Source organism: Pongo pygmaeus, chromosome 7, assembly GCF_028885625.2.
Source record: "Pongo pygmaeus isolate AG05252 chromosome 7, NHGRI_mPonPyg2-v2.0_pri, whole genome shotgun sequence".
Classification (NCBI taxonomy): Eukaryota; Metazoa; Chordata; class Mammalia; order Primates; family Hominidae; genus Pongo; species Pongo pygmaeus.
Genome location: NC_072380.2, coordinates 19705916 through 19724211, shown reverse-complemented (window position 1 = coordinate 19724211; position 18296 = coordinate 19705916). Strand labels below are relative to the sequence as shown.

General features: G+C 38.7%; 1 protein-coding gene across 14 annotated transcripts in view; it reads left to right on the top strand.

Moving 5' to 3' along the window:
- Positions 1-18296, top strand: part of CSGALNACT1 (chondroitin sulfate N-acetylgalactosaminyltransferase 1) — a 357330-nt gene that overhangs the window by 124685 nt on the left and 214349 nt on the right. For 2 of the 14 annotated variants that reach the window (XM_063668558.1, XM_063668554.1), the window contains one exon: positions 3092-3207. The exons of the other annotated variants lie outside the window; for them this stretch is intronic. The gene's annotated coding sequence lies outside the window, so the exon portion shown is untranslated. The remainder of the gene's footprint in view (positions 1-3091; positions 3208-18296) is intronic. 14 annotated transcript variants of the gene reach the window in all.

Genomic DNA, 18296 nt, shown 5'->3' with positions numbered 1-18296 from the left:
AATAAAAATTAGCTGGGTGTGCTGGTGCAAGCCTGTAGTCCCAGCTACTTGAGGGGCCAAGGCAGGAGGATCAATGAGCCTGGGAGGTTGAGGCTGCAGTGAGCTGTGACCATTCTACTGCACTCCAGCCTGGATGACAGAGTGTGATTGTCTCAAACAAAAGTCAAAGACTCAGCAGAATGTACTCACTGTGCTTAGGTTGAAAGGAAATTACAGCTTTCCTTTCCTGGGGAGAATTTTCTTAGCACTGCTGAGGTGTGAGTATTTCAGTGTTTTACTTGAAGTTTCTTCTGCTCGATGTTGCCATATGAAATGCAGGGATAGCTGCAATGATCGCTATAGATAGCCGCGGGTTAAGAACAGAAGTAATTAAACTTACCCTCCAACATGCAGTGATTAAAAACCAAGGAAAGGTATTCCAAATGTTATGCTTATTTCTGACAAATGCTTTTTTGATGCTTCCCTTAAATGTTTTGCCATTTGGTTTGGAAAACTTTTCAGGCATCTTTGCCACCTAATTATGGACTAGTTCCGAAGCTTTTGAGGAGGTGTCATAAACGGCAGATAGATAGTTGAGGAGAAAACGCTTGTTTTTATATGGTTTGATCTTGCTCATTAAGGACTAGAATGTAAAATGGGCCATTTAACAATCTAAGATCCTTGCCAATAATTTTCCAAGGTAGATGTGTTATGTGATTTTGATTATGTTAAGTTACCACATCATAAAGTCATAACTGTGGAAAGTTAACATTTGCAAAAAATGTGAAATTGGGTGATTTCTCTTTCTTCAATAATTTGTTTTTTGCACTTTGTTTTCCAAACCTTTGTAGAGTTAATGAGCATCAAAAGTATTATGTAAACAAAAAGGTGTAAAATGTAGCTTTGAAATATACTAAGAAAATATCTTTCACTATTTGAAAATTCAGGCCATAGCAGGTGTAATAACCGACAGCAAAAAGCTTCTTCGTGTTTTTCTGTTGTCCCAGTTTCCGTAAAAAATGTGAGAGAACATCTGGATAAACTGTGAAAGAAGGAAATGTCAAGCCCCTCCCTGCTGCCCTGGCCCACACCTTTTAGTGTCTTAGAGATAGCGCAAAGTAATTTAGGACTGTACACTTGTTTAAATCTGAGAAGCTTTGCAAAACAAAGTCAAATCCAGAAATGCTAAAGAAAGTGCCTTTATGAGGCTACTAGTCAACAGAATACAATTTTTATTTTATACTTCGGGTGTCCTCATGCTGTACTAAAAAAGTTCATTTTAGCATATTAGTGAAGGGACACATTTTGACTTGGCTTTTTCAATTGCAAAGTATTTTGGGTAGTTAGTAATACCAGCCTTCCCTTCAACAATAGGAATTAGTAGTTTTAAAGAATTTTGTTCTCCACTGGAGCCCTCCAGTTTGATTGGATGAAGTTTCTGAAAATGACAATTACAGGCTGAATTCTGGAGGTTTATGAAGACTTGTTTTTTATTTTAGTTGAATGCTGTACGTTAGAAAAGATACATTTGGGTTAAAATGTGAGCTACACCTGTTAGACACATCCAAGACACATGCCTGTTAGAATGGCTGGAATCTAAAACACAGCACCAGCAAGGATGTGGAGCAACAGAAACTCCATTCATTGCTAGTGGGAGTGAAAAATGGTATAGCCACTTGGGAAGACAGTTTGCCAGTTTGTTCGCAAAGCTAAACATAGTCTTAGCATATAAGCGAGCAATCAAGATCATCAGTATTTCAACATAAGATGAAAACTTAGGTGCACACAAAAATCTCATGAAATGTTTATAGCAACTTTATTCATAATTGCCAAAATTTGGAAGTAACCAAAATGTCCTTCAGGAGATGCATGGATAGACCAACAGTGGTGTGGTTATACAAATGGTCTGTTACAAATGTGCTAAGAGTAGATACATATCATCATGCAATTGTCAAAACCCAGCGAGCTCTAATGAAAACAATGGACTTTAGTTAATAACATATCAATATTGGCTCCTCATTTGTAACAAATGTACCAAACGGATGCAAGATGGAAATAAAAGGGGGAAACTGTAGGGAGGTGGGTGTGTGGGAAATCTCCATAGTTTATGATCACTTTTTCTGTAACCCTAAAACTGTTCTTAGTCTGTTTTTCAAAAAGAGCCATTAAATTGTGAGAAGACCTGGAGGAAGCTTGAATGCATATTGTAAGTGAAAGAAGCCAGTCTGAAAAAGCTACTATGTGATTCCAACTATATGACATTCTGGAAAAGATAAAACTACAGAGACAGCAAAATGATCAGTGGATTTGGTGGGGAGAGATAAAATAGTTGAACAACAGGGGATGTTTAGAGCAGTAAAATTATGCTGCCTGATACTGTAATGGTGGGTGCACATCATTATACATTTGGCAGAACCCACAGAATTGTATACCACAAAGAGTGAATCCTAATGTAAAGTTAATAATAATGTGTCCAGATTGGTTCATCAGTTGTAACAAATATACCACACCAATGCATGATGTTAATAATGGGGGAAACTGATGGAGGTGGTTGGAGATATATGGGAGCTCTGTGCTTTTTCTCTCACTTCTCCTGTAAATCTAAAATTGCTCTAAAAATTAAACTCTATTGATTTGTTTAAATTAGCAAGAAATTATATGAAACTCAGGTTTCAGTCTTTACAAATAAAATTTTACTAGAACACACACACACACACACACACACACACACACACACACACACACACACACACACACACACGTGGGAACTTGGATGGCTAATCTTCTCTGGCATCCTAACTGTGGCTACCCACAACTGTGCACAGTCAAAGCTGGGAAGTCTTCATTTGGCCCGTGTTGGCCTGGATGGATAGAGGCCTGCCCAGTTTTTCTGCATTGCTCTGCCATAGCATCCATGGGGCTACACTCATTCTATGTTGAAATCTTCAGGATGTTGGACTCCCCTGATCCCTGAGTCTCTCGTTTACTTATTCACAACTTTGATTCTATGCCTGGCCTACTGGGCATCTCAGAATTTCTCATCTGTAAAATGAGACTCAAGTGCTTACTCCTTCTCTGTCATTTTTTCTAATTCAATTTCCATACCCCACAGGGATGCTTTTGAGAGAATGATACATTAGAAGCATAGGTTTCCTTACTGGACAAAATGGAGTTCCTGAAAGAAGGGCTTGATTGAAATGAGTGGATTTGCAGCTGATGTGAAATCAGGTTAGTAGCATTTTGACGCATAGGTACTTTTACAGCTGGAGAACAACCATAATTAATTATTTGATGCAGTTTTATGCCATTAGGGCTGGGGTGGGGGGCTGGTGTCAAAGTCCACAAATCTCCAAGTTTAACAATGTATATAACATAGTGAAAATAATCTGAGTTGTAAAGGCAGATATGCCTCGGTTTGCGTTTCACATCTCTACCACCAGGCAGCTGAGTGCCTTTAGGCAGGAGTTGAGCCTCTCTGAAGCTCAGTTTCCATATCTGTGAAATGGGAACAGCCATACCTACTTCATAGTTACCTACGAAGATTCAAACAGACAACACATATCAAATGTCTTATATGGGTCCTGGCATAGCACTAGTTACAGCTTCTGAACAGGTTTCATTTTGAGTACAATGAACTGCCAGTTTTGGTTTTTCCTTCTTGAATGTCTCAGAAGAAAGTTTAATCTGTCCTAGTTTTGTCCTCACTCAGATGACCAGGAAAACGTTTTTTAATGTCAAAGTAAACTTTTTTTTTTTTTTTTTTCTATTTAAGTCCCTTTCATTTGTCCTGTATCCTCTGGGCATGCTCTCAAAAGTCTTTACAGAAGGTAGCAATTAAACTACTCTCTTGATTTCCCGTAGATTAAATAACTCCAATTACTCTGACTTATTAGAATAAGAGCTGTTTAATATTCCTTTGAGAATGTGCCTTCGTTCTCTCCAGTTTCTCTTTGGTCCCTTAGAAATAAGTGGATCAAAATGGAATACAGTCTTTCCTATGGGACTGACTAACACAGAGGGTGCCAGAAAGATTACTTCCCACGCCTTTGCATGCTGTGTTCAGTTTACTTTGTCTTTTTGTGTTCTTTTTCTTTTCCTCCCCCCATATTGTTCACTCCTATCCTGACCTTCTCTTTGTCCTGCTTTTTTTTTTGTCCTTAAAAAGTATTGCTTATTGGCATTCAGTACAGTGGTCATGCATGTGATCCCAGCACTTTGGGAGACTGAAGCGAACAGATTGCTTGAGCCAGGAGTTCAGGACTAGCCTGGGCAGCATGGCGAGACCCAAAAAGCAAAAAAAAAAAGCTTCTTGATTAAGACTGAAAGCTCTGGAATTGGACTGCTTGGGTTTGAATCCTACCTCTATTACTTAGCAACTGTGTCCTCGCTTAATTCACTTAAATTTTCTGAAGCTTAGTTTCCTGATCTGTAAAATGCAGTGAACACTCTTGACACGGTTTGGCTCTATGTCCCCACCCAAATCTCATCTTGAATTGTAATCACCATGTATCAAGGGAGGGACCTGGTGAGAGGTCATTGGATCATGCGGGCAGTTTCCCTCATGCTATTCTCATGATAGTGAGGGAGTCCTCATGAGATCTGATGGTCTTAAAAGTGGCAGTTTCCCCTGAGCCTTCTCTCTCCTGCAACCATGTAAGATGTACCTTACTTCTCCTTGGCCTTCCGCCATGATTACAAGTTTCCTGAGGCCTCCCCTGCCATGTGGAACTGTGAGTCTATTAACCTCTTTTCTTTGTAAGTCACCCAGTCTTGGGTAGTATCTTTATGGCAGTGTGAGAACTGACTAATACAACAGTATCTACTGCAAAGATAGAAGGACTTAATGTATTGATGTATGTAAAGTTCTCAGAGCAATGTCAGCACACAGTGCTCAACAAATACTAGCTGCTTTTTATCTTATTTTGAAATAATTTTAGACTCACAAGAAGTTGAAAAAAATAGTACAGAGAGTTCCCAGGTTCCTTCTCCCAGCTTTCTCCAATGATAACATCTTTCATAGTTATAGTATATCTTGGTTTATTAAAACCAAGACATGGATATTGGTTCAACACTATTAACTGAACTACTGACTTTATTCAGATTTCACTAGTTTTTTCATCATGCTTTTTTTTATTTAAAGATAGGAGATCTTGCTCTGTCACCCAGATGCTACAGTGCAGTGGTGTAATCATAGCTCACTGCAGCCTCGAACTCCTAGGCTCAAGTGATCCTCCCACCTTAGCCTCCAAAGTAGCTGGGACTATAGGTGCATGCCACCATACCTGACTAATTTTTTTATTATGTTTTTAGAGACAGGTCTTACTTTGTTGCCCAGGCTGGCCTTGAACTCCTGGCCTCAAGTGATCCTTCTGCTTCAGCCTCTCTTAAGTTCTGGGATTACAGGTGTGAATCACCATGCCTGGACTCATGCTTGCTTTTTTGTGTTTGTGTGTGTATATAGTTTTATGAAATTTTATTACCTGTCTAGATGTGTGTAACTACCGCCAGAGTAGGGATACAAAATTGTTCCATTTCCATGAACTAACTTCCTTGTGCAATCTTTTTATAGTTACACCCTCTTTTCATCCCTAACCCCGCTCCCCTTCCAGCAGCCATGGATCCATGCTCCATCACTTTTTGAGAATGTCACATAAGTGGAATCTTAACTTTGGAGATTGATCTTTTTCACTCTCTGTAATCTTGAGATCCATCTAACTGGTTTGTGTGTTAGTGGTTGATTGCTTTTTGTTGCCAATTAGTATATATGCCATTGCACGGATGGATGGTAGTTTGTTTACTGTTTGAAAGACATTTGCGTTGTTGTCAATTTCTTGGCTATTACAAATAAAGCTGCTATGAAAACTGGTGTACATTTTATGTGAGAATGTTTTCATTTCTTGAGGATAAATACCCAAGAGTATGACTGCTGAGTCATATGCTAGCTGTATGTTTAACTTTTTAAAAAACTGTCAAATTGTTTCTGTTAGTGGTTGTACATTTCACATTCCCACCAGCAACGTACGAGGGACCCAGTTCCTCTACATGCTTGCCAGAATTTAGTATTATCACTATTTTTTATTCTTGCCATTCTAATAGGTGTGTAGTGGTATCTCACTGAGGTTTTAATTTGTATTTTCCTCTGGCTAAGGATGTACTTAAGGATGTACTTATTCACCACCCATATTCTCTTTGGTGAAAGTCTGTCTGTTCAAGTCTTTTGCACATTAAAAAACGTAGATTGTTAACTATTTAGTTTAGCAAGTTCTTTAAATATACTGAAAGCAAGTCCTTTGTCAGACATGTATTTTGCAGACATGTTCTCACTTTCTGTTGATTATCTTTTCATCCTATTCCCAAGATACTTTGTGGAAAACAAATTTATAATGAATTGAAATTTTTATGTTACTGATCATGCTTTCAGTGTAGTGCCTAAGATTTCTTTGCCTAACCCTAAGTTACAAGGATTTTCTATGTTTTTTCTAAAGGTTTTATATTTTTACATTTACCATTTTACATTGAGGTCTAGGATCCATTTTAATTTAATTTTTGTTAAAGGTGTGGTTTAGATTGTAATTTTTTTTTTTTCTTCCCCTTTGGTCCTCTGGATAGCCAGTTGTTCCGACACCATTTCTTGAAAACAGTCTCCTTCCTCCATTCAGTTGCTTTTTAAATCTTTGTTAAAAATAAATGTGCTGGCCATTCTTATGTAAAGTTATTTCTGGGTTCTGTAATCTGTTCCATTGATCTATGGACCTGTTTCTCTGCCAATACCACACTGTGTTGATTACTATAGTTACACAGTAAGTCTTAAAACTGGGTATTGTGATTCCTCTGACTTTATTCTTCTTTTTCAAAATTGTTTTAACTTTTTAGTTCTGTTGCCTTTCCATATAAATTTTAGAAGAAGCCTGTGTATATCTACAAAAAATCTTGCTAGGATTATCTGTTAATTTAAATGTTAATACTTTCTTCATCCTGTATGTGTTTTATTGTCTTAGTTTAAAGCTCTTTAAATCTTTGCAAATAACTTTTGAAAAGGCTTTAGAGATTATTTAGCCTGATTGCAACATTTTACTATGGAGAAAATGTAGACTTTTTGGGGACAGGTTAAGTGAAGTTAGGTGACTTGCTCAGGATTACCCAGGAAACTAACTGGCTTAGGATGAATTCCCCAGCCTCAAACTCCTTGTTCTGTAGGATTTTCTAGTTGCTCTAAGGCCTCCCCTCTTAAGTCTACTGAATCTTACTTCTTATTCGTACATTTTCTAGTTTGTTTAAAGAGATTGTTTAGAATTTCACTGTTGTGTTGCAGAGACAGCATGATCCGCTATAGTATAGAGTCACCTTGGAAACTTGTTAAAACTGCAGATTCCTTTACTCTAGCCCTGGATATTCTAATTCAGTAAGCATGGTATGAGGCTCAGGCACCTCAAATTACTGTGATAGAAGTGAGCTGTGGGCCACGTTTTGAGAAACCTGGGATGATAAAAGAGAAACACAGGCCTTGGAGTCAGATAGACCTGGAGTCAACTCCTGACTTTTTAATTTACTTACATAATAGCTCTATGCTTCAGTTTCTTCATGTATAAAATGAGGAGAATGACATTTGTTTCACGTTTTCTTATTGTTTAAACACAGCGTGTATGAAGTTTGTAGCATTTTTTTTATTATTATACTTTAAGTTTTAGGGTACATGTGCACAACATGCAGGTTTGTTACATATATATACATGTGCCATGTTGGTGTGCTGCACCCATTAACTCGTCATTTAACATTAGGTATATCTCCTAATGCTATCCCTCCCCCACAACAGGCCCCAGTGTGTGATGTTCTCCTTCCTGTGTCCATGTGTTCTCATTGTTCAATTCCCACCTATGAGTGAGAACATGCGGTGTTTGGTTTTTTGTCCTTGCGACAGTTTGCTGAGAATGATGGTTTCCAGATTCATCCATGTCCCTACAAAGGACATGAACTCATCCTTTTTTGTGGCTGAATAGTATTCCATGGTGTATATGTGCCACATTTTCTTAATCCAGTCTATCATTGTTGGACATTTGGGTTGGTTCCAAGTCTTTGCTATTGTGAATAGTGCCACAATAAACATACATGTGCATGTGTCTTTATAGCAGCATGATTTATAATCCTTTGGGTATATACCCAGTAATGGGATTGCTGGGTCAAATGGTATTTCTAGTTGTAGATCCCTGAGGAATCGCCACACTGACTTCCACAATGGTTGAACTAGTTTGTAGCATTAAACTTGGTACCCCAAATCAGTGAGTGCTATTTCCTTTCTTTTCTTCCTCCTTAATAGACTGCAGTTTGATACCTATTGGAGGAAGAGACAGCATGATGTGTGTCACAGACCACCCCACTTCCCTCCTGGTCACTGGGAAGACTAAATTTACAGTCCCTCTCCATCTAGGTAGGGTCGTGATACTCTTTCTGGCCAATGGAATGTGAATGGAACTGACTCGTGTCCCTTCCTGGCTGAGATGGTTCAGTCATTGATTAGACTTATCTTTTGTTCTTCTGTATCTACTAGCTGGGTGATAGCAGGATGACAGTGAAGCAAGAAGATGGTGAAACCGGCTGGGCGCAGTGGCTCATGCCTGTAATCCCAGCATTTTGGGAGGCCGAGGCGGGCGGGTCACGAGGTCAGGAGATCGAGACCATCCTGGCCAATATGGTGAAACCCCATTTCTACTAAAAATACAAGAATTAGCCGGGCATGGTGGTGTATGCCTGTAATGCCAGCTACTTAGGAGGCTGAGGCAGGAGAATCGCTTGAACCTGGGAGGCAGAGGTTGCAGTGAGCTGAGATCTCGCCACTGCACTCCAGCCTGGGCAACAGAGCAAGACTCTGTCTCAAAAAAAGAAAAAGAAAAAAAAAAAAAGAAGATGGTAAAAGTACAAGATGGAAGTAACCTGATCCTCTGAGTCACCATTTGGGGGAGACTTCAAACTCCATTAACACATCAGAGTAATTCAAAAGAGAACTAAAGCTTTGTTGTTTTAAACCACTGAGATTTGGGGGCATGTGTGCAGTACTTAGTGTTAATTATTCCAATTAATATACTGTGTTGGCTATTTTTAAACACTTAAAATTATCTTTTGAATATTATCTTTGTTCTATGTTCTAAATACTTTATGGTTTATACTAGCTATAGAAAGTACATTAAGACATGTAAGTAGTTCAGTAGGAGACAAAAGCATGATGAGATCTTCATTGGTTGGAGAATACAAAATTTTTTAAATCCGGAATATTTTTGTGGGTTTTATGTAGATAATCTCAAACATCAGAGGCAGGTCTTTTAGCCAGGTGAAAGTCAAGATAATAATCCCTTGACAATAAGAGCTATCAGGAACCAGAGGTAGTGGATGGTAGATAATCTCAGAGGGGCTACACTGTTGAAGAGGTGGTCCAAATAGTCTAGGGATGAGGGTGGGCATTCTACCACTGGGAGAATGGTGCTGGGCACTAGAAGAAAAGACAAAGAAAGGGTTTGGCACAAAACTTACTATGCCATTGCTCATTGTAAAATAGAAGATTCTTGTGTTCCATGGAGTAGCTGCCCAGGGACCGGATCTAAAATATTTAGCCGTTTGCCTCCAGTGATCTTCTAGACCTATAAGATGAGCCTCCTTCGTAGGCACAGGCTTAAGTACATGATCCATTAATACAAGAGAGAAATCATCTTAGGTCATTAGATCATTAAGAGGGACCATTATTTCACCACTTTCAATGAATAGATAAAAAGCCCATTCTGGCTTAGAGATTTCCCCTCTGAAAGGATTTATTATCAATAGGTCCTAAGTAGTTTCTGATTCATGAATTATTTAAAAGTTTATTGGTTAATATCCAAACACCTGGGGATTTTCCAGTCATCTTTCTGTTATTGATTTCTGGCTCAATTTTACTAAGGTCTGTGAACCTACTCTGTGTAATTTCAATTCTTAGAGATTTGCTGAGTACTGCTTTCTGGCCCAGCATGTAGTTAATTGTTGTAAACATTCTATTTACTCTTGAAAATAATTCACATTCTACAGTTGGTGCATATAGTATTGAAGAGTGTTAATAGTATTGTTCAATTCTTAAAAAATGTGACAGGATATTTTATGCTGTTTATAAGATTGACTTCTCAAATTCAGGTTATAGAGAGGTTAAAAGTAAAAGGATAGAAACATTTTTGTTCAAAATATCTTCACAGATTGTTTTTCCCGTTTCCTCTGTGAACCCCAGACAAAGGTATATTAAAATATCTATGATTAAGGATTATTATTACTTCTCCCTTTAATTCATTCACTTTTTTCTTTGTTTCAAGGACATGTTATTATATGCGTGCAGATTTAGAATTGCTATATCAATCTGATGACAGTGGTTCTTACCTTAAAGTCTAGTTTGATTAAGCTTTCCCAGTTTCTGTTTGGTTAGTATTTGCCTATCTTTTTATCCCTTTACTGTCAAACATTCTATATCCTTATGTTGAAGGTATGCCTCTTTTTTATTCACTTTACTTTAAGTTCTGGGATACATGTGTGAAAAGTGCAGGTTTGTTACCTAGGTATACACGTGTGGTTTGCAGTACCTATCAACCCGTCATCTAAGCAGCATACTTTAATTTTATCTACTGTGTCAATCTTTGTCTTGTAATTGGGGTATCTATTGGCCTTTAATAGAATTACAGATTTAGCTTTCAATCTACCATCTTACTATTTAATTTCTATGTTTCTCACCCATTTCTTGTTTATTTTTTTCTCCTTTCTTGCCTTATTTTCAGTTAAGTATTACTTTTTGATTTTCCCCCTCTTTATTAGCTTGTTAATTACACATTATTTTACATTCTTTTAGTGGTTACCTTAGAGAGTGTGTATTTATCTTTGACTTACTAAAGGCTAATATAAACTAGTACTTTTACCACTTCCTGGACAATGCAAGGGCTTTAAAATACTTAAACTCCATTTATACCCCTTTCAAATTTATATGCTACTATCCTGAATAACTTCTAGGTAACAGTAAAATGTAGTAATATGAATGGGAAGGGATGAATCTTGAATATTTAATCCTTGTTTTGAAATATAATTTAATTATAAGTTCATATGATTTCTTTTAAACAACGGTTACATTTAACAACTGGCTTGTAAAATTCCTGAAAATTTAATAGTTGTCTCTCATGAACCAATAAGATCTGGGTCAAGTACACTACTGAGTGAAGTCATTACATAGAATTGTAGCCAAGTTTAATAAAGATAGTCCTTGGAATTACATCTCAGCATTCAAACATGGATATATTTAGGATCCCTAAACAATAAAACAACCACCGTGTTTAGTCAAGTTCAACAAATAAGGACAAATTTTAATGATGACCTGGAGGAAGACATTGAGAATTTTTGTAAATGTGAAACAATGGAGTGCATTATACCTGTATTATAAAAATATTACATAACCGTGTTCCACTGTGCTTTTCTTCCAAATTCTGTTAACCAGCATTCATGTTGTAGCTTGAAATTGGCCACAATGGGCTACTTACTTTATGGAAGTATTGACTACATACCAGGACTTGAGTTATTGTTTGTTGTGTGGCTTAAGAAAATGATGAAGAAAATTGAAGATTAAACTTAATAATATCTGTTGTCTGTGGCATTTTGTGAATAGCACAAAAAATTGTGGAAAATATTCTCATATTCAGAAACGATTATCTGACTCAGCAAAGGAATCACTCTTGCCATTGATGAGTGAATGAAGTGTTGTTTTACTCTTTTATTTTTATTTTTTTAGAGACAGCGTCTTGTTCTGTTGCCCAGGCTGGGGTACTGTGGTGTGATCATGGCTCACTGCAGCTTCAACCTCATGGTCTTAAGAGATCCTCCTGCCTCACCCTCCTGAGTAGCTGGGACTGCAGGTGCTTGCCACCACACCTGGCTAATGTAAAAAAATATTTTTTTGTAAAGACTGGGTCTTGCCACGTTGCCCAGGCTGATCTTGAGCTCCTGGCCTCAATCCTCCTGCCTTGGCCTCCCAAAGTGCTTGGATTACACATAACAGCAGCTGTGCCTGGTCATTATTCCTAATAATATATTATTAGAAGAAAATATCAACAAGTATGCTTGTTGGAAGTACACTTGTTCATCATATGCAAACATAGGTTTTCTAGAGATACAATAATTTTATAAAAATCAACAAATCAATTAGTTATATGGAATTTAGGATATGGGACACATTCCTAGCTCACTTGAATTTTGTGTACAAAATTCAAGATATGCAGGGTTTTTTTCGCCCCTCATCGAGCTGGTTGTTAAACATTTACCAGCGCACCCCTGACCTCACTCCTTCAAAACTGCAGGTAAAAGTTTTATCATTGTATCGAATGACTTTCTTAAGAATCCTAGGGTGAAAATTGAATAGACGTCACTAACTTAAATACGGTATTTACTTCTTTATTACTTCTAGTATTCATTTCTTTATTATGGTTTTCCTGATAAAGAACTCAGACTAGTTGTTCATTTTTCAGTTTTGTAAAAATGAGCAAGGCCTCTAACTTCTCACAACATATTTACAATGTTAAGTTTCTGTTTATTCAGAATGCAAAATAGATGATTCTCTTCCTTTTGCCTAAAAGACTTTTCTGTTACTGTAACATCAGCTTTTAAGCTTTTGCTTCTCACTGTTCTTCTAGCAGATTTGGGGTGTGAGAGTATCTCATAGCCCCACTTGAGGCATCCATGTTCCCTCTGTTGCTCCTGGTTGGACTTGAGAAGGATCATCTGATAACTTTCAGTCCACGGCTACATACCAGAGTGTTAATATTCTTTCTCACCCACTACCCATAACTGAGGATATCTTAAAAATAAAAGCTAATTTTTTTAAATTTATAAAAGGGGTTGGGCATGGTGGCTCATGCCTGTAATCCCAGTGCTTTGGGAGGCCAAGGTGGGAGGATTGCTTAAGCCAGGAGTTGAAGACCTGCTTGGGCAACATAGTGAGACCCCCATCTCAACAAAATAAAAACATAAATCAGCCAGGTCTGGTGGTGGATGCTGTCATCCCAGCTCCTCAGGTGGCTGAGGTAGGAGGATTGCCTGAGCCTGGGAGGTCGAGACAGCAGTGACCTATGATCATGCCACTGTACTCCAGCCAGCCTGGGCAACAGAGCAAGACCCTTTCTCAACAACAACAAAAAAACAAACAAACAAACAAAAAAAGTTTCTTTTCCAGCCCTTGGAAATCCTCTGTACTGAATGATGATAGTGATTTAATGAATACTCATTGTAGGTCAGACACAGTATTTTGCCCTTTTTTTTTTGAGACAGAGTGTCACTCTGTTGCCCAGGCTGGAGTGCAGTGGTACAATCTTGGCTAACTGCAACCTCTGCGTCTTGGGTTCAAGCAATTCTCCTGCCTCAGCCTCCCGAGTAACTGGGATTACAGGCATGTGCCTTAACTCCTGGCTAATTTTTTTGTATTTTTAGTAGTGATGGGGTTTCACCACGTTGGCCAGGTTGGTCTCGAACTCCTGGCCTCAAGTGATCGACCCACCTTGGCCTTCCAAAGTGTTGGGATTACAGGCAAGAGCCACTACGCCTAGCCTGCTTTCTTCTTGTAGAAGCTTTGTGGTTAATCTCTTCAGGTAGTCCCATTATTCTCCTCCTTTTAGAAATTAGAGAACTAGAATTTAAAAGGATAATTTGCCCGAGGTCTCGAGTGACCAGGCTGGGATTCGAGCCCGAGTTAATCTGGCACTATGACTACTGCATGATACTGCCTCTTGTCAACAAGTCTGATGTTACTCTCTTATCTCTCAAGTAACCTCATTGGCCTCTGCCTCCCTTTTTGTTATCAATGTTTATTCAGTATTTGGAACTCAAAGTCTGAGGACAGGACCATTTTGTTATTGTGACACAAATGTTGTTCAACAGTTCAAAACTGTTTTTTGAACAAGAAGAAAGTTAAATTTTGGAAACACTCCTTCCTCTTCCTTACCTTATGTAAGAACAATCACTGAGCCCTGACTCTATGCCTAGAATGTCTCTTGAACCTGCCGTTAGTCTGGCACCAATCCTTCTCTGTTGGGTAACTGCTGGAACCTTCTGCTTGTTTCCACACCTCCGGTCTTCACTTCTCCAGCTCAGCCACATCATGGACTCAGAATGAGCATTTAAAACTATGTCACAAATATGGTCTGTGTGACTCCATTGCACTTAGGACATGGCTCCATCCCTTAGCAGAGGTTCCCAGCCTTCTCTGTAGACTCACTCCCTTCCACATTCCTGTAGGCATCTGAAATTCCAGCCATATTGTGCTCCTCACAGGTCCCAAACTCTGCCATGCTTTCTCATGTCTGTGCTTTTTTTCAAGGGTCCCCCCTACCCTGTCTAGAATGCTCTTTTCCTGTCTCCCATTTCTTACCTCACCTGCACTCCTACGTGCCCTTCCTGACTCAGATTTGAGTCTGAGTAGTCTCATGTGATTAGATGCTCCTTCCCTTTGCTCCTCTGTAGCGCCCTGTACATGCTTTCTCATAGCCCACTGTCTTCTGATTTATGGCGGGGGAAATAATCTGTGACTTCTCTAGGAGGGCAGGGTTTGTAGCCCCATCATAGAGCCTGACAGTTCTGAGGCACACGTGCATTTATGCTGGAGGAAGCGGGCATGAGAGATTTGCCTTTTCGATCATCTGCCCTTCATCCCATTAAAATTTCTCTTCTCTTACAGCGGTAAAGAATTCAGTGTGGAAGAAAATGGACGATGATGACAATTACATTATGTAAATCCAGCAGGAAGGAGAAATTTAGAAGGCACTTAGAGATGCAGCTGTGCCTGGAAAAAGTGCTAGCCCCGGCCTTGGGAGAGTCATGTCCCGCCTCTGAACTGTGGTTTCTAGGACAGTGAGAAGCTGGGTGCCATGATTGCTAAGGTTTTCTTTTCTTTTTTTCTTTCTTTCTTTTTTTTTTTTTTTTGATGGAATATTGCTCTGTCATCCAGGCTAGAGTGCAGTTGCATGATCTTGGCTCACTACAACCTCCCCTCCCAGGTTAAAGCGATTCTCCTGCCTCAGTCTTCTGAGTAGCTGGGATTATAGGTGGCCACCACTGAGCCTGGCTAATTTTTATATTTTTAGTAGAGTTGTGACTTCACCATGTTGGCTAGGCTGGTCTCGAATTCCTGACCTCAAGTGATTCACCCACCTCAGCCTCCCAAAGTTGTGGGATTACAGGTATGATCCACCGCACCCCGCCGATTACTAAGGTTTTCTTAGGTCTATGCATGCCAGCCCTACAGCCACAGTACATAGTCCTCTGTGTCATAATTTTCAGGGTATATATTTTGCGGAGACATAGATCTTTCTGAGCAACCTGGAATCTGATTATTTCTCAGCAATAATGAGTACAAATCTCATTTGAAGCATACAGGCATAGCCAGTTGCAGTAATATTATCTGTAATCACAGTGCTTTGTCGCGGGGGTGAGGCAGAAGGACCACTTGAGGCTAGGACTTTGAGACCAGCCTGGGCGATGTAGTGAAACCCCATCTCTACAAGAAAAAAAAAAATCAACTGGAAGTGGTGGCAAGGGCCTGTAATCCTAGCTACTTGGGGGCTGAGGTGGGAGGATTGCTTGAGCCCAGGAGTTGGAGGGTGCAGTGAGCTATGATCACACCACCGCTCTCTAGCCTGGGCGATGGTGAGAGAATCTGTCTCTAAAAAATAAAAAAGCATATAGGAATATAATGACTTTTATTAAGTTCCTCTTTTAAAAGCCTATCTATTCTTCCTTCAAGGTATTAATTAAATGACATGTTAACATAAATCAGCACAATTTTATTTTAAGATATCCTAACATGTCAAAATATATAAATTAAAATGAATGCAAAGTAATTCAATGAAGATACTTCGGGAAGCTAGTCCCATGAGTCTGCCTTCGCTTAAAATATTTTTGGAACTTCTTGTTCAGAATTATCCTAGGGCACTTGGCACATTCTTTTTTCTAGCATTGGTAAATCTATATCTCTGTAGGACAGATTTACGAACAAAATGGGTAATTGAACTGTATTTTTATGTTTATTAATTTACTTTGCTTATGAAAGTAATATATGTTTGGAAAGCATAGAATAAAGAAAAAATGAATACAGTCTACATTTGGGTTAAACATTGTGTTAGAGTGTTCTTGAATTGCTATAAAGGAATACCTGAGACTAGGTATTTCTTTTTAAAGAAAAGAGGTTTAATTCAGGAGTCCTCAACCACTGGGCCACAGACCCATACTCATCCATGGCCTGCTAGGAACCAGGCCCCATAGGAGGTGAATGGCAGACAAGTGAGCGAAACTTCATTTGTATTTACAGCCACTCCCCATCACTTGCATCACTGCTTAAGCTCCGCCTCCTATCAGATCAATGGCGACATTAGATTCTCATAGGAGTGTGAACCCTATTGTGAACTGCACATATCAAGGATCTAGGTTGTGAGCTCCTTATGAGAATTTAATGCCTGATGATCTGTCAGTGTCTGTCATCAACCCCAGATGGGACCGTCTAGTTAGAGGAAAACAAGCTCAGGGCTCCCAATAATTCAACATTATGGTGAGTTGTATAATTATTTTCTTATATATTACAATGTGATAATAATATAAATAAAGTACACAATAAGTGTAATAGTTTGAATCATCCCCAAATCATCTTCCCCAACACTGCCTCACCCCCGTGGAAAAATTGTCTTCCACGAAACCAGTCCTTGGTGCCAAAAAGGTTGGGGACCACTGGCTTAATCGGCTCACAGTTCTGCTGATTGTATGTGGATGGCGCTGGCCTCTGCTCTGCATCTGGGGAGGCCTCAGGGAGCCTTTACTTAAGGTGAAAGGTGAGGCAGGAGCAGATACATCACATGGTGAGAGCAGAAGTGAGCGAGAGAGAGAGAGAGAGAGAGAGAGAGAGAGAGAGAGAGAGAGTGATGGGGGAGGTACCACACAGTTTTAAACAACCAGATCTTGCAAGGACAGCACCATGGGACTGGTCCTAAATCATTCATAAGAAATCTGCCCCCATGATCCAGTCACCTTCCAGGAGGCCCCACCTCCAACATTGGAGATTACATTTCAACATGAGATTTGGGGGCACAAATGTCTAAACTATATCAAATATTAGCCAGTCCTTGGATGAAAATAAAAATCATGGGGTTTTGGAGCCTGAAGGTGACAGGAGGGTCAGGATTCTACAATTTTTTTTTTCTATGACCCCTCATCAGTACCTGGGGATGGTAGTTGTCTGGGTCTTCTAATGCCATGTTTTCTTTTATCTTGGACTTGCATCTTCTAATGCCATGTTTTCTTTTATCTTAGACTTGAGGCTTTCTCTTTTTTAAAAATAGGAACAAGTAGCATAGAGAAATAACTGAAGATCTTCCCTAATTTAACCAGAGTATTTCTTTTTCTAGTTTTAAAAATATCTCATATGAATATTTAAGATAAATTGAGGTCCTACTATATATATTTTGTGCCTTTCCTCTTTTGCCTAGTATTGTATGATAACATTGCCACGTCATTAAATGTGTTTTGAAACTTTTTTTAATGGGTGCATTTCATTCAATCATGTATATCCACAGTGTCTTGGTCATTTTCCTATTGTCTTCTTGAGAGTTGATGATATAGATATGCCCATTTGGCTGTACCATCTATGATAAAAGTATTATAATTAAAATACCTGTTTGATAAATTAAAACTTCTTCATACAAATGAAATTTTTATTAATGAGGTTGACATTTTCCACATGTTCTTTGTCCTGTTAAATGGTCTTTTGATTCATATTCTGGATTGTTTGATATAAATGTTGTCATTCATCTTTTCTTCTTCTTTGCATTTTCTGGATACATCTTGCTCCTCTTCTTGTTTTTGATTTCTGAGTCACTTGACTTTAGGTGTGCCTTGTAAACAGCATATAATTGGATGTTGAGAATCTTTGTCTTTGTTAGGGATGTTTAATCTATTCATGTTCATCACATTTCATAGGTCTAATATGTTTTCCAGTTGGAAAAATTTTTCTACTTTAAATGTTTCTTATAATTCTCTATTACTTTAGTTGTATGGATTATATTTTTGTTAAGATTTGGAAGACACACATCTGGTACCTATTCTGTTGGTGCTGATATTGTAGTTTTTAAAAATAAAATTGGTTTGTTTGACTCAAAGTAGCTCTGAAGTTAATCTCAAAGAGAGGGTTCAAAAGAAGTCATGAGCAACAGGGCATTCTTGGAATAAGTGTCTGTCCTCCCAAGGACACCACTTGGAAGGGCAAATTCGTTTCGTTGGAAAGTGTTATTTATCAG